Source organism: Centrocercus urophasianus, unplaced genomic scaffold, assembly GCF_019232065.1.
Source record: "Centrocercus urophasianus isolate 14NV4802_14NV808 unplaced genomic scaffold, USGS_Curo_1.0 seq_19, whole genome shotgun sequence".
Lineage (NCBI taxonomy): Eukaryota > Metazoa > Chordata > Aves > Galliformes > Phasianidae > Centrocercus > Centrocercus urophasianus.
This window is the reverse complement of record NW_024884744.1, coordinates 20,245,336-20,253,508: the sequence shown is the minus strand read 5'-3', so window position 1 is coordinate 20,253,508 and position 8,173 is coordinate 20,245,336. Positions and strand designations below refer to the sequence as shown.

The window sequence follows — 8,173 nt, the reverse complement described above, 5'->3', positions numbered from 1 at the left end:
TATTAAGGGTTCGGAGTTCTCGCTGCCAGAACAACCTATCTGTCAGTTGCTTTTAATAATCCAAGCCTCTTTCGTGGCTTTTAAGCTCTGATGTTTGCATGGTTTCAAAGCAACACCTCCTGGCGAGCTGTGGTACTGCTTCTGCAGGCTCAGACCTTGGGTTTATATCCCACAAAACAGCCCAGCGCAGCGACCTTCAGCAACAGCCCTTGTTGCTTAGCATGCAAAACGCCCCATGGTCGACTCAATGACTACATCTTCCACCGGTGAGAGAATAAAAATGGGGAATGTTTTGCAGATTTTCTTTTTTGTATGAGCAAACATAAGCACTCAGTGCTGTCGCGCAGATCCTGTTTCCTTTTTTTTGTACTATATGGGCTATTTACAGTGAGCAATATCACTAGAAACAGTGTAGGGCTTGATCCAAAGAACTGATGTCAGCAAACAGGAGATGTTTGCCCCCATCCCTCTGTACTGTAATATGGACTTCAGTAGCTATCTTTTCCTTCTGATTTTACTCAATTCTATAGCCCTACATAAGTCTGACAGGCAGAAAATTGAAGTGAGAATGGAAATTCAGAATATTTTCAGAAGACTAATCTAAAGTGTTAGTAACTCCTTCAGTGTATCTTAGTCCCTCAGCATTGAAGCAATGCCACTGCTGGTCTTTATGGACCAGCAAAAATACCATGAAGTGGAAGCATCATGGAAAAGCACTGATGAAGAAAATTAAGCAAGTTCCCTTATTTGATGTAGCTATGCACAGATTAATGCAGCGTTTTGCTGTAAGTGTGAAATCACAGTGAAACAATCCAGCCATTTGGAATAACTTGAGGAATCGGGCATGAAGAATGCCAGGCAATTTATACAGACAGAGATGCGATGTAAATACTCATATCCTTACTAGAAATAAAAACAATGCAAGGAATCGTAGAGAGCCATTTCTAAAAGAGGCATGGAAAGTGTTGGCAATGATGCTAAGAAGATGTATGTAATCAATACATGTTTCTATTCTCCAGCCCAGACTGCAGGATGCTCCGTTGGTGTACTGCCAGCGAAGCACTTGTCTGTCCGCTAGTGAAGTACGATGTTAAAAGCACCTGTGAAAGGTGGACACCTGAATGTCCAGCTTGGCCATGCAGGCTGCATCATCATGTTTTGAGAGAACTGGCTGAAAAAATGATCGTATCATAGAATCATGGAACGGCCTGGGTTGAAAAGAACCACAGAGATCATCTAGTTTCAATCCCCTGCTATGCGCAGGGTCACCAACCGCCAGACCGAGCTGCCCAGAGCCACATCCAGCCTGGCCTTGAATGCCTGCAGGGATGGGGCATCCACAGCCTCCTTGGGCAACCTGTTCCAGTGCCTCACCACCCTCTGGCTGAAAAACTTCCTCCTAATACCCAACCTAAACCTCCTCTGTCTCAGTCTAACACCATTCCCAAACGATGTGGCTATTTGGGCTGATACTGCTAAGTCTCCCAGAGCAGAGGAAAGCTCGGAAGGAAAGCAACATTGATGCGAAGAATGGCACTTGGGTGTTGTTTGCTGCAGCAAACTTCCTTGGTCCTTCACCTTCACCAGCCACAAATTCTCACAGATTTGGATGCAGACATGTTTGGTTATGGGATCATAGAATCATCCAGGTTGGAAAGGACCCCTCAGATCCCCAGGGCCAATCCCAGCCCACCCCACCATGCCCACTGCCCACGTCCCTCAGTGCCACATCCCCACAGCTCTGAGCACCTCCAGCTGACTGTCCCACCTCCCTGTGCAGCTGTGCAGTGCCTCGCTGCTCTTTCTGAGAAGGAACGTTTCCTAACGCCCAACCTGACCTCCCTCCCTCCCCTGGCACAAGGTGAGGCAGCCGCTTGTACCACGACCAGGCTGACGGCAGCGTGGAGGAACCCAGCCCGTCCTGGTCTGACTGCGATGCACTGCTGCACTGCAGATAAACCATGACCTGCACAAATCGCTCTCTGCCGTAAGTGGGCAAGACTGGAAACAGCCATCGCCGAGCCTAGGAGCAATGCCCCAGGTGGCACGCTTCTGCCCACGACAACCACCGCGGCCATCCAATGGCAGCTCTGGAGCCGAGCTGGGCCCGTCCCTCATTCCGGCGTCCCAGTTCTCGGGATTGGGGCACCCGCCGAGCTCGGCTCCTCTCCGCCAGCTCCGAGGCTCACCCCCGGGGGCTGCCGACTCCTCAGCCGCCGTCCTCAGCGCCCGCCCCGCGCCTGCGCCAACACGGCGGCCGGAAGCGGCGGGGCGGCAGGAACGCGGCGGGAGCCCGGCAGGAGCGGCGCAGGTAGCGGCGGGCTGGGCGCGCCGGGGGCGGGCGGCGGGCAGGACGTGCGGCGGCTGAGGCGCTGCTCCGGGCCGGGGGGGGGAAGCCGGGATGCGCGCCGGGAGCTGCCTCGTTGTAAGGCCGTAGCTGCCAGGTTGGCGCGCACGACAAAAAGAAGTTTAGCGCATTGAAGGAGCTGAAGTTACATGGCGGTGGTAGCCGGGGGTGCGGGCTGGCGCTGCCTGCCAGCGGCTTTGGGGCGTCCTCCGAACGCCGCCTCCTCTTAGCGGGCGGGTAGAAGCGTTTGGGTACGTCTGCAGGCAGCCCCGAAGCGGATTATTGCTGAGACAGCGCTGTGGCGTAATCCCGTCTGGACAGAACGCTTCGGAGGCAATCGGCACATCGGAACGTCTCCGCGCAGCTCCGGTGCCGTGCTGCCATCATCGGTTTTAACAAGCGTCTGCCGTAGTTTTAGTGGTTTTATGGGCTCAGCCCCCGCTTCGTGGTCCCGATCGGTGGGGATGGAGCAGCGTAGTGCAAAGGAAAAGAAATGTGAGGAGAAAGTGGGGTGGGACCCATTGCCCTCCCCTCTCGTGGGAGTTCTGCTGCGTGACAGTGCTGAGGTCGCCTTACTGCTCCGTGTTCCTTCCTTCTGTCCTCTAGTCTTACTGGCCTTACTCCTGTCTCGTTCTCAAAGCAAAAAGGGAAAATAAAGAGAAATACTGCTCTCAGCAGTCATCCGGAGGTGCGTTTGGTTCTAATTCCAGCTCTGTTTGAGCTGTGAAAGCTTACACTGCTTGGTAACCCTGTCAGTGAGGGTACAGTGTCAGGAGGGAAGGCTGTAGGTAACGTTGCGGCTGAGAAGGGCAGCTCTGTGCACTTCCTTCCCATCTTCCCGTTACCTCCTTTCATTGCCTCTCGATGTGAGTGCCTGCGTGGCTGGCCGGCTCCCTGCTGGCAGCGCTCGGCGCTGGGTGGAAGCGCAGTGAGCACAGGCTGTGTGTAAGCAGGAGCGGCAGGCCCGCCCAGCTGGGCACTGCTCGGATTCCAGGCTTTACAGCAGCTTCTGAAAGTGTGCCCGAGGCTGCGGTTCCTTGGACAGGTGAGCTGCCCTCCTGGCTTTGCTTTTCCTTATTCTTCTTGCTTGAAACTGGAAAATCTTGTTCTCCGCTCCCTCCGGTCCTGCTCGGTTTAGTGTAAGCTGTGCAGCGCTGTCTGCCTGCTTATTTCATCGTGGACCAGTATTCTCAGCCCCCTGGAGACCCACAAAAAGCAGTGTAGATGTTTTTAGTTTGTTTCCTGGCAAGCTCTACATTTGGGGCTGGACTGCGTAGGCATCAGAGTGCGAAGGGCTGGAAGTGCAGCATTGCAGAAGTATAAGCAATTTACCTGTAGTGATTATTACTAATAGTTGTTCCAGAGTCATTGCTGAAACTGGTGTTCAGAACAGTAGAAATGAGAAAAAATAAATAAGTCACATTTAGATAAAGAAAACAGGTGGTAAAACAATGGGAATCGAGTAAACAGGTAATTGCTCTGAATGGCTTTTGATTGGGATTTTGTTTGTAGAGCTGTTGGATACATCAGAATCTCTACTTGGAGTGAGGATATTAGCAGTAATTTATGTTGGAGGAATGCAAAGAATATTGCTGGGATCTAAACGTGTTGCACTAAGATGAAGAGCAGACTTTCTGCATGGAAACAAACATCAGCCTCCATGCTAATCGTATTATTTCTTAGTCTGTGGTGGTACAGCAGTTTGTAGATTTTATCCAGATATTTAGTGGGGAGTAAATGCTTTGCCTTGTGAAGTCCAAGAACTTTATGTAAGACTTGGTGGCAAAGTTTAATGGCAGGATTGCAGTGGTAAAATGTTTTTCTCCTGAGCTTCCAGAACTCCGTGTGCTTAGGTTGTAAATGACTTTTGCACTGTGGCCTCTGCCCTTCCTCCTGAACCTGTTCTGGAGTGCATATCACAGTGCTTGGATCTCCTTTCCTGGGATTATTCACTTTTGGGTCCTCTGTTAAAATTATTAGCTCTAAAACTTAACTGCTGTCCTTGTGGAGTTTATCTTTACGACTTCTCATAAAGAAGATAAATTGCCATTGATTATTGTTGGCTAGAAAAGATAGTGTAAGTAGGCTCCTATATCCAATGCTCCAGGTGGGTCCCCACAGTACAGTGCTGAAGTTAAATATTTACTTGTGCACAGGACTTTGGTCTTGTGAAACCCTTATGAACATCAGTTGCTGCAGCCAGGAGGGAAGTACTTTGCCAAAGATAATGACAAGGAAGAACTCTCACCCTCCAGACTGGAGCAGTCTGTGCTCCCCAGCAGCTAACTGTCACCAGGAGGCTCAGCCTCTAGTGCCTCCTTACGTCCAAATTAGATAGAAATTAATTAAAACACCATTTCCAGACGAGTGTGAAATAAGAATGTAAAAGGTGTTAGCTTTTTTGGTTTGTTTTTGCGTTGTGGTCTTAAAGCATCCGGTCGTATGCCAGTGTCCACTGTTGGTAGTCTCTTCTGCATGGTGTGAGCAGGTAGTTGGGTTCTACCTCCACTCATGGGGAAATAAGTCTGCCTTTGTCACGTCTGGTTGGCTTTCTAATCCAACTGTTGTTTATACTTAAACATACCTTTAGCTGGAAGAAACTCTGTGTGCCTATAAACCAGCTGTCAGGAGGCCCTGGCTCTTCCTTCCTTCCAGAAGCATAGAAAGCTTTTTGGTTTTAATATACACTGTAATTTGGAAAACAGCAACAACAACCAAACCAAGAAAAAAAAAAATCCTTATTCCTGTAAGCGTTTGTTGTCAAGTATGAACTAAGCATACTTGCTTGGATGTTTTCAGCTTATGCTATGCCTCTTTCCTTGCTGTGGTGGACTTTCTTGCAGAGGTCCAAAATGTCATTGGTAAACTGCTTTGAAAAGAGGAGAATTCCTCTGGAACTGATGAGATTAGACGTGTTCCTCGGCGATGTGACACGTCTCAGTCTTGAGTGCTTTGTTGTGGGCAGCCAGGCATGTGACACCAAGCACTGTATACAAGAGAACTCATTTCTCAAGCTAAGAGGCTTTGTAGGTAGGAGGCATCTCAGTCTTCCTTGTTTGCCCCATGGGGAATAGGATCTCCAGGTAATTAGGAGGGGAAAAAAAGCCCCACCATCAAAAAACTAACTACAGCTGAAAAGCCCTGCTTTTTATGGTGCTTCAGGTGGAGTTTCTGCATGCTGCAGTGGTAAGATGTTTTGTATTACTTGTAAAATAACTGATTCCTTGCATATGTTTTTGGTAACTCTGCTAGTTGTTTTTGCTTGCTAGAAGAAACATTCTGTTTTAGCTGTAGCATTGTTCTGATAAGTCCTGCCTTTCTACTTGTTTTGAAACCTCTCCCTAGGTGTGATGGACTGGAGTTGCCTCCGGCACAGTCCGTGGCTGTTCTGCAATGCAGAGATGTCTGTGAAGAGCTTGAGGAGCAAAAGGCAGTTCAGTTTTTTAGCATTCCTGTTCTTTTACCTCTCTGTGAACTTGCTGTCAGGATATGGTTCATTTCAGGTGTGTTTATAGCACATTCTTAGTTTCAGAGTTGCACGGGCACTTAGCGTAACTGAGATCAGGATTTGGATTGAACTCCAGATGGTGATCAGAGGATTACTTGAAGAGCTGATTATGAGAGTTCTCTGTTTAAGTCTCATGTCTAACTGAACAGTTACATCACAAAGATTTCTCTTTAATGAGTCATCAGACAATTTAGTGGAAAAAAAACCAACCACCACCTTCTAAACTATCCCATAAGCTGTTTTTTCCCTTAGCCCGTCTGGCTCTTATTGAGCTGTACCCCAGCACTTGCAGGCTGCTTTAATAGACGTTCATTCCCTGACTCTGAGGATGACGTCTATGATATCTTTGATGTCTGGATATCTTTTTCTCTGCATATGTGGCCCATGTTTATCCTTGTGTTCATCTACCAAGTGTGAGTGTACTGCTGTGGTGTGAGCAGTGAACAAAGACCGTTGTCCATGGTGTGTTCCGAAGTGGAATCCACTGCATCTGTGTGTGCTATTTCTGGAGCTTCCTTAGCAGAGAAGGTGGCCAGCCTGTATGATTTCAGAGCCAAGCTAAGGGGAAAGCAGCAATGCAAGCAGCAAGTGGGTGAGAAAACGTTCTTTTTACTCCTTTTGTCTTGCCAGGAAACATCTTGTTCCCTTCTTCAGATTTGTGAACTGCGGCTACTCTTTTCTTAGCTCAACAGATTTGCCCATCAGCTTGCAGATAAAGGCCATTGCTCCTGGCATCTGCAGCTCTGGATGGCTGTGCTGGCACGACTCGTCAGGCTGCATAGTCACTGTCTTGTTGGTGCCTGGTACCGTGGCTGCCACAGCTCGGGCCTTTGCTCAGTGACTCTGCTGTGTTAGCTTAGCACTAACAGCAGTGGTGTTCCCTCAGTTATCAGTGCCTGTCTCTGGACTGCTGGAGCGTTTCCTGAAGAGCGTTTCCCACCGGTATCCAGCTCTGTTGCTGGCTTCAGATCCACCAGGAGGTTAAATACTGCTGGGATAGTAGTGGTGTTGGGCTCCCATGCTGGCGGTGCCAAGGACCACAGCAGGCAGCAGCCCGATTTCCTTAGCATCGTTTGTTTTCTGCCTGTTTGCCTTATAACAACCAGACTTTCTTTGTGGTATTGCTCAGTGGCAGAGCGAGGATGTTTAGAAGTTTTTTTCAGTCATGGGGCTGCCTGGGAGGTTTCTTTTCATCCCTTCCTAAGCAAAGGTTAACATAGCAGCTGGATGACTGAGAGTGCTTTGACCTTCCTGATTCACTTACAAATGTAGTACTTTTTTAATGGGTTATTGTACTTGAGGAATGCAAATGAGCTGTAGTTTCGATGTACCTGCCTATCAGTAAGGGGAGGAAGTAGTGCTGCCTGGTAACTGATTTGTTGTGTTTTTGTGAGGAGAGGCTCCTCCTGCAGCCTGCTCATCACAAGACTTTGGAAGTATTGGCTGCAAGCTAGATTATTTTTATGTTCAATCACCCATTGTTTTCTCCTGGGGGCAAGAGCTGCTGGGGAGGAATAATAGAAACTGTTGATGGGAGTGGTTTAATACAGTTATGTTTGGGAGCTCAGTGAGGTGACCAAGTAGAGAGTCAGCTGCAGGGGTTTGTACATCCGAGCCCAAACAGGCTGCTGCTGCTTGTGGTTCTGCAAAGCGTCATGTGTTGTGTTGTGTTGGGTCAGATTCCCTCCTGGCCAACAGATCCTGGGGCCTTCTGCCAGTTTTGTGGGAGACCTGTATGGTTACAGCACCAAAAAACAGGTTAAATTTTGAATTAATGTGTTGGATTGCACAGGCTGAGTGCTAGATAGTTCTAAACCCTTAAACCAGTGTTCTCCAGTAAGGGACTGTCACTGTTACCAGGAAAAATGCTGGTAGGAAACCTGCCCAGCCAAAAAGACCGATGTCCCCTTTTTGTGTTCACTGAGCTCAGTGCTTTTGACAGAGGTGACAATAATTCATACTCCTTTTTTTTTTTTTTTTTTCCTGTTAAGTCATGCTTTCTCCTAATTGCTCCTTAAGATTTCATTATGGTCTTCTTCAGACACTTTGCATCTCCAAGGTGCGATTTACCACACTTGTGTATTGAGAGAAGAGTTTTTTGTTTAATTAGGGGATTAAATCTTCCAGATACTCTTAGAAGTCATTACTGAGAGCAGGGCTATTGCCAGAGCTGCTTGGAGTTGCACTAGAGGCTTCCATGAGCTTGTTTATGCTTTGTGGGATAAGTATGCCCCTTTGGCCCCTGGGCCAGATCAAATGATGCTGAGAGTTTTGATGAAGAACTCTTCCAAGTCTGATATCACTCAGAACAAACCTCT

The 8,173-nt window shown here is 48.3% G+C and overlaps 1 protein-coding gene across 6 annotated transcripts in view; it reads left to right on the top strand.

The window, feature by feature from the left end:
• Window positions 1-2,257: 2,257 nt before the first annotated feature.
• MAP3K13 (mitogen-activated protein kinase kinase kinase 13) overlaps window positions 2,258-8,173 on the top strand; it is a 77,271-nt gene continuing 71,355 nt past the window's right edge. For 3 of the 6 annotated variants that reach the window (XM_042820256.1, XM_042820259.1, XM_042820258.1), the window contains exon 1: window positions 2,856-3,392. The gene's annotated coding sequence lies outside the window, so the exon portion shown is untranslated. Of the gene's footprint in view, window positions 2,312-2,855; window positions 3,393-8,173 lie in introns of those variants that run through there. The other 3 variants (XM_042820257.1, XM_042820260.1, XM_042820261.1) reach the window with 3 other exon arrangements.